The sequence below is a fragment of the Lissotriton vulgaris genome, chromosome 5 (genome assembly GCF_964263255.1).
Source record: "Lissotriton vulgaris chromosome 5, aLisVul1.2, whole genome shotgun sequence".
Taxonomy (NCBI): Eukaryota; Metazoa; Chordata; class Amphibia; order Caudata; family Salamandridae; genus Lissotriton; species Lissotriton vulgaris.
In genome coordinates, this window is record NC_141693.1 from 809,677,087 (window position 1) to 809,692,520 (window position 15,434).

Here is a 15,434-nt window from a genome sequence, read left to right on the forward strand (position 1 = left end):
CCTCGACGTTCCACGCCACAGCCACATCACCCCCCACCTGAGAAACCTGCCCTGGCTCCCGTCAACAAGAGTATTTCCTTCAAGCTCCTCATCCATGCACACAAGGCATTCCACAAGATTGGCCCAGCTTACCTCAAAAAATGACTTCTTCTACATCCCCAACCGGCTGCTCCGTTCCGCCGACCTCGCCACCGTCCCTCGCATCCGAAGAACAACCACCGGCGGCAGATCCTTCTCCCACCTCACCGCCAAGACCTGGAACACCCTCCCACTGAGCCTACGACCCAAGACCTGCTAACCTTCAGGAGGCTACTCCAGACCTGGCTGTTTGACAAGTAGCGCCCCCTCCCTTTTTTCCCCCCAGCGCCTTGAGACCCTCTCGGGTAAGTAGTGCGCTCTACAAATTCTCGATTGATTGATTGATCAAAGTTCTAAGGGTCGACCATTAAATCTAAAATATGATCTGCAGAGTGAGATGTCTTCTACCAACAAAGATAGTTCTAGAGACTGGCAAAACTGAGTAACCGCTCCCCCTTCATCCAAAAGAGGAGACTTGTGTGGAAACTAAAAAGGCAATAATTATAGAGAATGTGATGACCAGATTACCCAAAACCAATATGAGCTTATCTTACAAGGTATGTGGAGCAGAAAGACCTAGGTATACCAGAACGAAACCAGTGATATGAAAGTGGAATCCTGCAACAATATTTATTCTTAATCTTTTAGTGCTGCTGTTGGCCAATGGACGATGCCTGCACTACCTCCCCAGTGCATCTGTCGGACATTGGCTGACACTAAGAAGGTCTTCAAAAGACCCTCGGGTGCTTGTTTATCACCCATCTTCCTTCTAGACACACAAGAGCACGAAGCTTTGCAGTTTTATTTGGGGGGGGGGGGGGTGTGAGCTGCAACAGAAACGATCAAACTGGGGTCAATGGTAAATCTTGCAGGGGGTTCCCATTGACCTTGATTTGATGTTGAGGTGCAGGTCAGTTGTTGGTTCTCGGTACGTTGGGCTCTTGGACAGCTTACAAACTATACATCTCTTCAACCAGTAGCGTCAAGCGGATGTAATTGTGCATTACTTTTGTAAATCTGCCATAGTGACCAGAAGTTACAGATGAAAACGTTGTCACACATGGAAATTTTTTCCTAATAATTTTTTATATATTTTTATTTCAGCAGTTTGTTTCTTTGGGAAAACCTTTAGAGATCTACACAAATGACCATAGAGATTTGTGCAAATGACCACTTCCGGAATTCAAAATGTTGTCTACTTTTCACAAATCTATAGCTTTCCAGGATCACCCATGGGTTTCACACCAGTTTCCACCACAAACTGCAAGTAGGTTGCAGGCATAAAAATTAGAAAACAAATGTGCCACCTGTTTGAAAAATTCCAAAACTGTGGTAAAATATATATATATATATATATATATATATATATATATATATATATATATATATATATATATATATATATATATATATATATATATATATATATATATTTAATTCGGATCTGCAAGTTTCTGAAAGCTGTGAAGATGGTGATTTTAGCACAGGAAGCCTTTCGTTGATGCCATTTTTAGAAAAGATATTTTTCTTTGCAGAGCACTTTTTTCTCTTCTTCCCCCAAAACTCAAAATGTAGATATATTTTGGCTATTTTCTCTCCCCCCTCAAGGGGAATCCTCAAATCCTGGGTACGTTTTACAATCCCAGAATGTTGCAAAAAAGGATGCAAATTTGCATTGATACCTTATGTGGAAAAAAAAGGGAATGGAGGCCAAGCATGAAGTACCCCAAATGCCCAAAAAAGAGCCCTGCACTGGGATGAAAAAGTCTCAGTAGTTAAGGAGTTAAACATTTTAAAAGAAAGCATCACCACTTTTAGAACGCAGTCCCTAGCCAACAATTTTTTTGTTGTTATTCAAGCAATTTTAATTAATCTCCTGAATTGTGCTGAGTGGCCCTCCGGTTTATATGAGACAGCTCAAGCTTCACTGGTTACTTTTTGACACATTCTTCCCAGATGGACTATATTTTGCTGGAGTTTGTACACGAATTGTGTAGGTGAGAATAAAACAAGACAAAATGATTTCGCTGACAGAAAGAATACAGTGGCGCGCATCCAACAATGTTAGCATAATGCTGGTTTTGTTTTATGAGCTAGGATGGGATCCGCAACAAAAGTGAAATCAGCCAATTCTATACTCTTTTCTAGGGCATATTTAGTATAGTTAAGGAAGTAATGGTCCGTTATATTAGTAATTGTTGCAACTTGTATACCCGGCTTGAAATATGTAACTTTGTGGAAAATAGATTGCATCAACAACGGCTGTCAGGCCAAATATTTGGCTACTATTCACACAAATGATTGTGCTAGTCTTGGCCACAACCGAAGGTTGACCAGTTTGTACATTAGTGGATCCATGGGAATGCTCAACTTGCCTGTCTTTTGCTTAGGAACGCTTCACTGTGGCTTTGAGCAATTTGTGAGGGGTTGTCCAAAGATGGCCATATTTATTTGGCATAAGCAATTAAAATGTAATATCAGCTTTGGGCAAACAATGTTGCAATTTTTCCAACGTAGTGATGATCTATCTGTTCCTCTAGTCTTGCCCTCTGACATGACGCTTCTCCTTTTTAGGTCTCACCTAGGCAGCACTTGTGCTGTCTCTTCAAGACATTCTGTATCTAGGATATAGGCTTGAAAAAACACATCTTTTTCATTGGTTCCTGTTGCTCTCCTTTAGAAATGCTTTTTATTGGTGAATACACTTAGTAGTCCCTGTATTTGGTATTTTGTATCCTCCCATGAAGACTGGCCCTCTTATATGTGTTCTTACTGTTCAGGTGATTTATACTTCGAGAGAAACCTATTTTTAGTTGGCCTGCCAATTTGCTTCTTAACTGTTCTGTTTACTTGTGCAATGAAACTTCGGTTGCATCATTTGCTTGCTGTCGCTTTATTTCCCTGTGCCTCCCCTTCACTCCTCCCGCACAACTTCTTCGGTTTCTTCATTTCCCTTAATCTCCTGTGCCTCCCCCCTCCCACAACACTGCTTCTGTTGCTTCATGTCCCCTAATCTCCCGTGCCTCCCCATCACACTGCTCGCAGGCCACCACAACCTGTCTGAGGCAACTGCTGGTTTGCTTGTTTTTTGGTTACTTTATGCATAATTTGCAATGCAGTGCCCTTGTTTAATATCAGTTTGCCATCTACCCCCACCCTCCTGCAGGACACTGCTTGCCCACCCAGAGATTGCTGCATCGAATTCCTATGGTAAATGTTTTTATTTATATAGCACATCTAGCCATGGGCTTGGGGACATTAAACAATCAGTCCATTATCACAGGATGTTGAGCCGATCGCAGACTTGAGCATATATCCCCAGCTCAACAGTCAGCAGCTCTCACCGCTGCGCCATATCCTGTGCCTAGCCATGTTGCAGGGTGCAGTGCCATATGTAGCCAAAAGAGGTCCCAAGGGACACTTTGTGACAGCCCATGATACTGCACCCTCACAACATTGCTTGTTTTTTTTGTAGTTGTAGTGCGAACCCGACCAGACGTTTTGCAGCACTTTACAAAACCTTCTGTTTCAAAGTGGCAGCTCACTGCTCTAACATTTTCCAACGAGGACATTTGTATTATAATTGGCACAACTGCTCTGTGCACTAATATGAAGCATGTTTAATTTCACTTTGCAATTAGGCATGCACAGTTGAGAGGAATTCGGTGTCTACGCACGCCAATGGAGGTACCGTTTTCCTGATATTTGTTTTGCAGTTGTAACGCTAACCAGACCGGAAGGTATTGGAACGCTTTACATGAGCTCCAGTTCCAAAATGGCAGCTTGCCGTGCAACCATTTTCCAACAAAGTCATCGGACGGTATTAGGTCTGCTCCTTTGCTCACTTGCTGAAAACCTTGACTTCAGCAAACTGCTCTTACCCTCTGTGTCCTCCCCTTGAATTTTTCTCCCATGAAATTGATCCAAAAAAGAAAGAAACACTTTGACTGCAAATGTCGTCTTTTTCTGACATTTTTCTGTTCCAAAGTGTAGCTTCGGAAATAGAGAGGGAAAAAAAGGTTAAAAATACGAAAAGTGGCCAGATTGATTTTATTCACACCAAACACATTAGCGCCACTTTAAAAAAGTTTGCCAGTAAAGCGGTTTCTCTTTTTTCTTTGAACAGTGTTCACTTCTGCTCTGCCGCTGCACCTCCCCCTTTCTCTTTGTTCCTCTTCTTATTTCTTCTTTCTGTCTCTGTCTTGCTCCTCACTTGATGAAAACTAGGACTTCAAAAAATGGATCTTACCCTCTTTCCTCTCCTTTCCTTTGTGTTCTCCTGTGGAATCGATCCAAAAAACACTTTGGCTGCAAATGTCATCTTTTTCAGACATTTTTTCTATTCAAAAGTGCAGACTCTGGACAGACAGAAAAACAAGTTTAAAAATACGATAAACTCTAAATAAAGCGAGACAGTGGTTGCAAAGTTATCAGAAAGGTTTTGTTCACAACCACACACATTAGCGCCACTTTACAGAGTTTGCCAGTGAAGAGCTCCTTTCATTTTTTACGCTTTCTTTGAACAACATTGTTTTCACCGGTGGGGAAGTACACCATTCCTGGAGGTACTGCAATACCTGGTTGATGAGTAAAGTGGTAAATATTTAATGTAATCCTTATCAGTGGTTTTCCTTGTTTTAGTTCATAAAATGTGTACTGTGGCTTTATATTCGGGGATGTGGTCTTTTAAAACTGTACTGGTTAAGTTTAATAAGAATATAAGCAATGGACATTGAAACAGGTCACTTCCAGCCCTGTAGTCATGTTCCTAACTTTTCAGGCAAAAACACTCCATGATTTCCGAATAATAAATGTAAAAGCATTAAGGTAGCTATGTTGTTGCTGCTAACATTGTACATGCTTTACTTCATCTTGCATTCCCTTAAAGTGTTTGCTATTTCCAAAATGTTGTTACTTTTTTATTTCAGCCAGTATATTACTCTTGTATCCTCTCCCTCATAACCCATTTCCTTTTTGTGGTTCTCCAGCCCTGCGAGGTCATATGAATGGAAATAGCGCTATGCAAATATCACCCCGCCGCATACAAAAAAAAGTAAAAAACTTTGTCATTTTCAACGCCGAGCGCTAACTTTTACAAATGCAATACGGATTGCTTTGCAAATGCTTTTTAATACATCCACTCCAAACCAAAACACATGAGTAAAGACATTGTCATTTACAACGTCAGTAGCTCAAACTCTCGCGAATGTGAGACCTATTGAATTGCTAATGCTTGATTACAATTGGAATTAGTACTACATTACTTGTAGAAGGCACCTCTGTTTCAACCACCTCCTCCGCCTGCTCCCTTCTTTTCATTCTATGTATGCATTTTGCAGCATCCAGTTTGAGATTGTGCCTATATTAATATCATGTTAACGTTTAACCTTATTATCTTACTATTAACAGAGCAGATTTTTTTTGATTTAACATTCTCTCAGCTAGGAGGACTGCAAAGGTAGGTTCAAGGAGACTCTTTGAGTAGCCATAGTAGTGTTATACCAATGGAGAAACAGTACATCACTTGTCACTTTATTCTACCTTCCCCAGCATGGTTCTACAAGTTTTGTTTCAGAATAGATGGCAATTTGAATTGATTATTTTTAGGTCAAGTTTATTCGCATCAGTTTCCACATTTGAATCCAATTTCACAAGAAACCTTAAGCTCCAAATTCATATCTTTCTAGTGTAGCGCTGTATAGTAGTTAACATATTACCTTGTCAGGTATTAAAGTGCTGCGTTAGCTGAGAATCCCAGGGAATCCCAGCAAAAAAAAACACAAACACACACATTGAGCTCATTCCAGACATACGTAAGGGGATCATACTCAGAACACACAATACAGCGCGCTTAAGACTAGCCATTCTTTCACAAAGAGCGCAATCGCTATTTACTCACAGAAGTATCACTAATGTGAAACCACATAGACATTTAAACACATGATTAACCCACAGATCAACACTTAGGACAGAAACAAAGGACAGCCCACAGACTGTACTTAAACCAAACCATTTGTAAATACTAGTTGTAAGTCATATTTACAAGAAGAGCTTCTCAATAGTATTCCAAAAGACTACACAAAACAGCCCAACAGACGGTTTTATTTTCAAGAAGCCAAAATACACTCAATTCACTAGCTTTGGCTGGCAGAACATCAAAAATCGCTCTGCATAACTCCATTTATAAAAGTGCGCAGAATAGGATCCTTGTTTGTTTTATGTCCATATTTTAATTCCATGGGGTACAGAATCACCAAGGAAGAAATGTTTTTATACCTAAACTATTTAGGTATTCCCTCTAGGGGAGCCGGCTAATTCACTTCAAATCTCACTATGGTACCTCCAAAAAGCAACACATTCTTTGATGTGCGCTTGAATCGGGCATGTTAAAAATATTGCAACATGTGCAGATATTATACGGAAGTACAGAAGTAGCTATTGCAACATATGCAAATATTATACGGAAGTAGCACTTAAAGTACACTTGTACGTTGTGCCGTTCAAATCTTATACAAAGTAGAGAAGTGTCTCCTCATTACCTGCCCACACAAATTGCAATTTATAAATTACCAAATCAAAATCCCAAAATTGGCCAATACAAAACCAAACAGTAAGCCACATAAAACAACCTTACCAATCCCTGGTATCAAACGAACAGCAAGTGTCGCATCAAAACGACCCTTACCAATCCCTGGTGTCCTTATTCTAACTGCCAAGTTCTGAATGACCTAACGGTCAATTTTTAGAATACTCACACCAAAAAGGTTCTCAGTCAGGAGCGGTAAACATGTGGAGGATCAAAATCAGGAAGAACAGAAATATACTGGGTTGCAGAGACAGAGAATCCCCATAATCTCAGTGCACAGAGTACCTCCTTAGTAGAGTCCTGTCCTCGCTTCCTCAGTAGATTCCTGTCTCCTGTCAAGATCACTCCCTTGGATAGCCACTTCTCTGATGAGATCCACGTTGGCGCGCCATTTGTAGAACATAGAAACCTTCTCAGGGGTCTCACTGATAAACCTGGTTCTTTAAACCAACAAAGAAGAAATTGGCACAGAAGCTGACATATCAAAGTAACCTCTTTATTAACCTCAGATGAGGGAGACTATGTCACACAGTACCCTCAGAACCTGTATGAGGAAGTCTAAGGAGTACAGAAAACAAGGACCTTATATATGCTTAGGGTTACATAGTCAGCATAAAACCAATGGGAGGTCCTGGCTCATGTAAGCATGCAAAATGACTAATATGGGTATACAAGATTTGCTTGCTCAACAAAGTGGGAGGAGAGCTACTTCTCCATACATCAGCAAGATTAGCCTGACAGTTATATAAGAGGAGCAGGCGCATTCTACTAGCTAGACCTCTCTGAGCATGTGCAAGGCTCTGAAGAGGGAAGCAGCATAAGGCGAGCACATGGCTACCTAAAATGGCTGCCAAATACAAAATGGCTTTCAGCTCATGCTAACAAATCCCTGCAATCTTTAACAACCCGATGCAGTACTGCCGTTCCGATCGCGCTCAGGGCGGCAGGGACACCACGAGCTGCGTGGAGCTGGTGAACGGGCTCACGGCTCGAGACAAAGCCCCGCCCCCGACACAGTAACCACACTTAAAGCAGCAGTAAGCTCAAAGGCTGTGAACGGTGTGCCTGCCTTTGAAGACTTACTCATGGAGAGCAACAGGCGGTTAACTCTGCCAACAGATGGGAAGCCCCCCACAATATGGCAGGCACAGAGTGAGCAGTGTGCATTAGCAGGAACATAGCGATATCCAGACACAAAGGCGGGTCTGGTATCGGAATTCTTAGCGGTACAGTGAAGTGGCCAGTCTATGGCACAACGGCAGCTTTATTGCCCCTGCCATTTTGTTCACAAAACTGCACCTCCACGCTGCCCAGACAGTCCGCCCTCGAAAATGGCAGCACCTTGAAATGGCTATAGAAAGAGTACTGAACAATAGAAACAAACAAGGGTCCACAGCTGTACCCCAGCCAGGCTTGATTAGCAGTGGTAACAGAAAGAGGACTGCACCTTCTCAACAAACAAGGGCCCATAACTGCACCCTGAGCCATGCTCGCTCGAGTGGCGGCCATCTTGGTGGCACTGACCTGCTATAGCAATCAATAAAAGCCTGTTGGTCCTTGGAAAGCTCCAGGAATTTAGTCTCACTTACGACCCGGCTAAATTTTTAATAGTGATGTCCCAAAGTTACTATCCCAATGACTACGGATATAAGGAATTCTGCTGATTACCGACCCAGGTCGCTCCTTTAGTGCCCAACCCTTGTCATCCTGGTTGGCCCTGGCCTGACTGCTACTGGGGTAAATGTAAATGTAAATGTAAATACCAATTTATAACGCGCGACAATCGCTCCAAGGAGCATCTAGGCGCCCAGAAAAGACCACCAGATGTTAGGTAGTTCCTATGCTTACTTGACCGAGACCCGAATTACACTAGACTTTGGGCAGTCGTGTCTTGTAGATTAAAGATCCAGGTTTTTAGGTGTTTACGGAAATCTATTTCTTTATCCAGTGATCTCAACTGGGGGGGAAGGGAATTCCATGCTTTTGCTCCCAGTACCGCCAGGGATTTACCCCCTCGAGTTTTAAGTCTGAAACTTGGGACAGTAAGCAAGTTGGCCGTTGAAGAACGCAGTGCTCTGGTTGGGCAGTATCTGCTGAATTTTTTCCTCAGGTAGGATGGGCCTAAGTTGTGGACCGCTCTAAAAGTAATTAAGAGTACTTTAAACAAGACCCTTTTTATAATAGGCAGCCAGTGTAGTGCCTTAAGGGCTTTGGTTGCAGATGATCTTTTCGGCCACTTTAAAACCAACCTCGCAGCTGCATGTTGCACCATCTGAAGTTTGTGTGTGACAGCTTTATTTGTGCCAGCGTAGAGGCTATTACAGTAATCGATGCGTGATGTTACTAGTGCAACCGTAACTGTTTTCCTTGCTTCAAGGGGCAAAAGATCAAAGAACTTTCTCAGCCCCTTTATTACCCCAAAACACATGCCTGCCACTCTAGCCGCTTGTTGTCTAAAAGACAGGTCAGAGTCAAAATGCACCCCCAGATTACGGGCCAAGTTGGTTGTATGAGGTGGTATTTCAGCTTTTTCTGGCCACCATAATCGTGGGATGAACTCATTATTTGGGCCTATAGGCATGATCTCCGTTTTGCCTGTGTTGCATTTCAGATGGTTTAGACGCATCCATTCAAAGGTGGCCGTTAGGCAACCTTTGAGATTTTCCTCCCAGGCTTGGTTATCCTTATCCATTACCAGGATAAGCTGTGTGTCATCGGCATAGGCTATGGCGTCTATGCCAAATGACGAAATCAATTTTATCAGGGGTGCGGTATAGACATTAAACAGGGTCGGGCTCAGGCTCGAACCCTGCGGGACTCCCGTCAACAGCGCTTTTTCACTGGAGCAAAATTCCCCCAGGGTCACCACTTGCCTCCTGTCACTTAAAAAGTTTCTTATCCACTCAAGCACTGTCCCGGTGACGCCAGATGTTATTAGCCGGTCTAATAGGATGGCATGTGAGACCGTGTCGAAGGCCGCCGATAGGTCTAATAAAATCAAGACGGCCTTCTTACCTTGGTCTAGGGCTGAGCGGATAGTTTCTGTGGTGAACAGGAGGGCCGATTCGGTGGAATGTTGGACCCTGAAGCCCGCCTGGTTAGGGTGCCATGCCTCACTCTCTTCCAGGAAACGAGTAAGTTGTTTATTTACAATTGACTCTGTAACCTTACACAGGGCCGGAAGTAGTGAGATGGGTCGTAGGTTCGACAATGTGGGGGGGTAAACGCATACACCCTGGTTTACCCCCCGACCCTCTCCAAAACCGCCGCAAAGAAATTCAAGCACCTCACCCTGCAAATTCACCCTGAGACTCTGATCTCTGACCTACGTTTCAGGCGGACAACGGCACAGTCATCAACGACCTTGTTTTCTACTCCAGAAGAACCCCCGCTTGGCGAAATACCTTTGAGCAACTCCTTAATGTACGCTCAACCAGGAACATTCCCTATGGCACTAAGCTCACAGTAGCGCCCTCAGCAGCCCTGCGAGCCGACCGTACCTTCACCCTTTATAAAAGCAACATTGAATTGGTCCAAGACTCAACCAAAAACCTTAATACATTTGCGGACCTTTTTACCCTCCTCAAAACCATGTGCATGACATTAGCAGGGCGACCAACACTCGCCTCGATCTTCCGACCGGCCCGCCCCGTATATCTACCCTCCCACAAACCACTTCTCTAAGGTTCTCCAACACTACTCCTCCCAACTCTTCCAGTTCCTTTACCGGCCCTGCCACCTCTACCGCCCGAGACCCCTGGTCCCCTCCCCTCTTTCTCACCTTACGGTCTCGGAGGGCTTTAACACAGGTCACCCCAACCCCCTCTGCTCTGCTACCGGCCCTGCTAACGCAATCGACCCAAAACCCCTGGACTCCTCCGGTCTAGCTCCCCACTCGGACTCTGAGACCGGTAAGCCTCTAATGACCTATGATGCAGGTCAAGCTAACCCTGCTAGCCCACAAACCACCCCCCTACTGCTCCCAATACAGCCCATCCTAACCCTCCTAGCACCCCTATCGCGCCTGCTCCCAATACAGCTGATCCTAACCCTCCTAGCACCCCTACCTCGCCCCCTCTTATATGGATATCGATACTCTGCACTCCAGAGCCACCAAAATAATCCACAGCATCCATTTCTCCATCCTGGATCTAACAAACCTCCTCCACCTCGCTGAACTCTCAGTCGTCAGCCTCAAGCCACTTTTGAACTCCACTTCCCCACCTTTTACAGTGCTCTCCAAACACCCTCTAACTCCATCCCTGAGGCAACTTCGCCCTCGCAAGCACCCTTGCCACCTATCGGAGGAAGAAACCCTAGCTCTCGTCCTCTCCTACAACCCTCCCCTTGCCCCACCAAATCTGCTAGACCTCACTGAAAAAGAAATTCTCGCCATTCTACCGGAACACAATACAGCCCCAGTCACCCCATGTCTATCAGACGTGAGTGAAGAACATCCCATCTGCACAGTCGCTATCAACCCCTGCAGATCTGCTACCCTCTGCAACAGAAGTGTGACCAGAAGCAATCTAATGCCTGTATTTCTGTCTGCCTCGACACCTGACAGCCCCTCCGGCTCCCTGACTGGTCTCTTAATCAACTGCCAATCTGCTGTAAAGCACACTGCTGATGTTGCTGCTCTCATCATGAACAATAAGTTCGACTTAGCAGTTCTATTAGAATCATGGCTAAACGATTCCTCATCCCCATGCTTGGACATCTTAGTCCCTCCCAACTGTAACATTGCTAGGCTGGACAGACAACATAGCAAGAAAGGAGGGGACATCGCCTGCATCTATCGCTCTAGCCTTCATGTCATGGAAATTCTGGCGGATACCACCGACTCCTGCGAATACCACGCCCTCTCAATTTGCAATAACTCCACCCAACTATGCAACCTCCACATCTTTTACCACCCCCAGGCATGAACGACTCCTTCACTGACCTCCTCATGGAAATCCTCACAGCAAAGAGTTCCTCCAACGCAAAAAAAATGTTCCTCTGCAATTTGAACTTACACTGGAACGACCTCAAGGATCCTCATGTCCACGCCATTAAAGACCTCCTGACCGATCAAGCCCTGACCCAATCTTGTTTACTCCCAACTCACTCGAAAGGGACCACTTTTGACTGGATCATCTCTAAGGAAACAACCATAGAGCCTATCTCAATAGACCCCTGTGACTGGTCTGACCACCACGCCATTGCCTTCCTACTATCTGGCACCCTCAAGACAAGGGCACCACACCCGGTGCTTCCTAAACGCTGGGTCCGAGACACTAAGAACCTAGACTACAAGGAACTCGAGGCAAATCTGACCTCCCCTCCCCGCGCATACCACAACGGTCAGTGACCTCAACAGTCACTATTCTGCAACTATGTCCAACATTCTGGATGACCTAGCCCCACTAAAACTAAAAAACTCAAATCAAAGATAGAAACCCCTGGTTCACTGGATCCCTCAACATTGAGAGGAGATCTGGAGACAGCACCCCTCTGCCGCTCAGCTAAAACCTGTCCGCCAGGCCAGAAATACATACAACAAGAAAATCCTCAACTCAAAAAAAGAATTCTTCAGGTCGGAACTGGGGAACGCTCAGAACAGGCCCCGCAAACTCTTCGAACTGTCAAACACCAATCCAACAAATTGGCCAAAACATCGAACGAAAACCCCAAGTCTCTTATTTCATCAGAGGAATTCTCCTTGTTTTTTGCGGACAAAATTAAAACCTTAGGTAAAGAACTCTGTTCCGCCCCATACTCTCTACATCCCCCCTTTCCCCCCCCCCCACCTCTGATCTGCCTCCTCCACCCATGTCGCCCCAACAGGCTTCGCCCAAGAATCAAGCAAACTGGACCGACTTCACACTCTATGACGAAGACTGTCTCCAAAATCCTATCTACCTTAAACCCGAACAACCACTTCAACGACCTGCTCCCTTCCAACTGCCTAGCTACCGTCGCCCAATCCATTATTCCTAGCTGGACTACGATAATTAATGCCTCCCTCCAGCAGGGATCAATTCCTGACTCCCTGGAAGTGGGCCAAGTCCTCCCCATTCTGAAAAAGCAGTCTCTGGATCCAGCTTCACCTGACCATTTCAGACCTATTTCCAACATCCCTCTCTTTGCTAAAGACCTGGAGAAGTGTGTGCAACTGCAGCTAAGACGTCACATCAACAACTTCAACCTACTCTGACTTCCAATCTGGATTTAGACCGGGACACAGCACTAAAACCACCATGCTCCACATCGTCGATGATGCCTGCCAAGCCCTTCACCAAGGCAAAACCTGTCTCCCAATCCTCATAGATCTATCCTCTGCCTTCGACACAGTCAACCATGAGAAGTTTCTCGAACGTCTAAAACTCAGGATGGTACCAGATGGCACCGTCCTTGAATGGTTTAGATGCTTCCTCCAAAACCGATCTCAGAGATTCCTAATCAACGGCATCCTGTCCGCTCCCTTTTCGATCGCGGTTGGAGTCCCTCAAGGCTCAACGCTGTCCCCCACCCTCTTCAACCGTTTCCTAGAACCACTTGCCGAAGTCCTTCACACCGCAAATATCTCCTACCATATGTACGCTGATGACACGCAGATCTACATCAAAATCTCACCTATCGAGGAGGTTCTCTCCCTGAGTGAGGCCCTGAAGCAGACCGCCCAATGGCTCGCCTCCAATCAACTCAAACTCAACGCAAAGAAAGCTGAATTTCTTCTAATTTCCCCTCCAAAAACCGACCCGAGATTCAGACTTGGATTAAGACCATCACAGCCTTAAACTGTCCACCGACCATTGTGAACTCAGCTAAATCGCTGGGAATAACCTTGTCTGCTTCTTGAACATGCAAGACCACATCAGCTCGATGGCCAAATCTGCCAGATTCCACCTGAACTACCTATGGAAACAAACCCTTCCTTGACTCTCCCGACCTTAAAATGGCGGTCCAAGCACTAGTCCTTTCTAGACTGGAAAATGGCTGTTCCACCCGCTCTGCTTTATCCAAGATCTCCCTAGCACCCTTAAAAGCCTGCCTCAATGCGGCAGCCAAACTACTCACCGGCACAAGGAAGTTTGATCACATTTCTCCACACCTGAAACCGCCGAACTGGCTTGCTCTCGAGGCCAGAATACAGCTTAAGCTGGCATGCATCATGCACAAGGCCTTATACTCAAACTCCCCTTCATATCTTGCACAGAAACTTGTGTTAGCTGGAGGAACCAGAAACTCACGGTCCGCCAGAGACCTCCTATTCACACCCGCACGCTTTTGAAAAAAAAAGAAAAAAAATTATAATCGGGCGTTCGCTGGGGCTGCGGCAAGAATATGGAACTCCCTCCCACCCGCCATCAGAAAAATCCCCTCTTGCACGTTTCAAAAAGGAGGCCAAATCCATCCTCATGAGTAAATTCCTCGACTAAACCCTGTCCTGCAACTCCAACAGACTATTGCCTTCTTCCGTCGACTTTCCACCCTACCATGAAACCCGGGGTCTTCTTCAGCAACTATGTTATCTGTACCTTGTATCCTTCCATCCCTCCTGTGTCCTCAGCAACTGTAAAGCTAACTGTACTTTGTGTTCTTTCCATCCCCCTTTTACTCAGCACCCACCCACCCTCCCAATCTATGGTATACTCTCGTGATTCCATGCTTTTTGTACAACTCTTTGACTATGTAAAGCGCTCTGATACCCTAACGGGTCAAGTTTGCGCTCTATAAAACTCAAAATAAATAAATGAACCTACATGTTAGCCCGAACACTGAAAAAGATTGAGAATGACTGGGCTAACTAGAAGAATTTGGTGGCCTAAAAGCTGTGCAAGATGCACCTTCAGCTTATAAAAGACTTTGTCGAAATCTTTACGGTAAACTAGTGAACAAACAAGTCACCAATGTTTTTACTCCCAACACGAGTGTTTAGCTATTTGCTTACTTAGAGTTTTTAATCTACATCTCTTGCTCTCAGTAGATTCGTCCGTAGATTCGTCCTCTAGAGCAGTGGTTGTAAAGTTGTGGTCTGCAGACCCCTGGGGTCTGCAACTGTTTTGGAAATGTAAAAAAAAAATTTATGAAGAAGGAATTTACAAATTAGAAGCTTAAAATAAAGTTGGTATGTTTAGCTTGATTCGTGGGAGCAGTGCAGGCAAAACAATCAGTATATAGTATAGACGATGTGTGGCCTCAACTCAAACACAGACAAAAAGAGAGCAAGCATTTAAGAACACAATTAGAGTGACGAGCTAGAGTCTAGCATATCACTTCAACGTTTTAAATTAAAATCTGAATTTAGAAAAGGTCCAACCTTCCCATCAAAATTTCGAATTTTCTGTACTGTTTATAAATTAAAATATTTAATCATTTGGGGAATTTTTGATTGTATACTTGTTTTTATGTTTTGTGGTTCAAATCCTAGAAATTGTGTGGGAACAGGTCCCCTGTTTTTTAGTAATGGTTCATTGGTGGTCCAAACAAGTCAAAAGGTTAAGAACTGTTGCTTTAGCGCCTTGATTAATATCTTAATCGTTGTTACTAAGTCAAGTAGGACAGCTGGTGTTTTCCATGCTTCATATTGATGGGATTTGTTGTGCCTCTATGTTCCTAGTGATTTCTAAATAACGAAGCATATTTAAAACCCTACGAGCTCCCTAGGTAGACCAGAGCACCCTTACCCTCCGGCACACCTCAGCAAACATAGCGCAAAGGGAAGCTTGGCTTTTATAGGCACATCCTTTAAAGTCTGACAACCCTACATAGTATGGCTCATGTT

General features: G+C 44.5%; 1 protein-coding gene across 2 annotated transcripts in view; it reads left to right on the plus strand.

Moving 5' to 3' along the window:
* Window positions 1–15,434, plus strand: part of MCU (mitochondrial calcium uniporter) — a 774,118-nt gene that overhangs the window by 572,067 nt on the left and 186,617 nt on the right. The gene's annotated exons all lie outside the window — the stretch shown is intronic.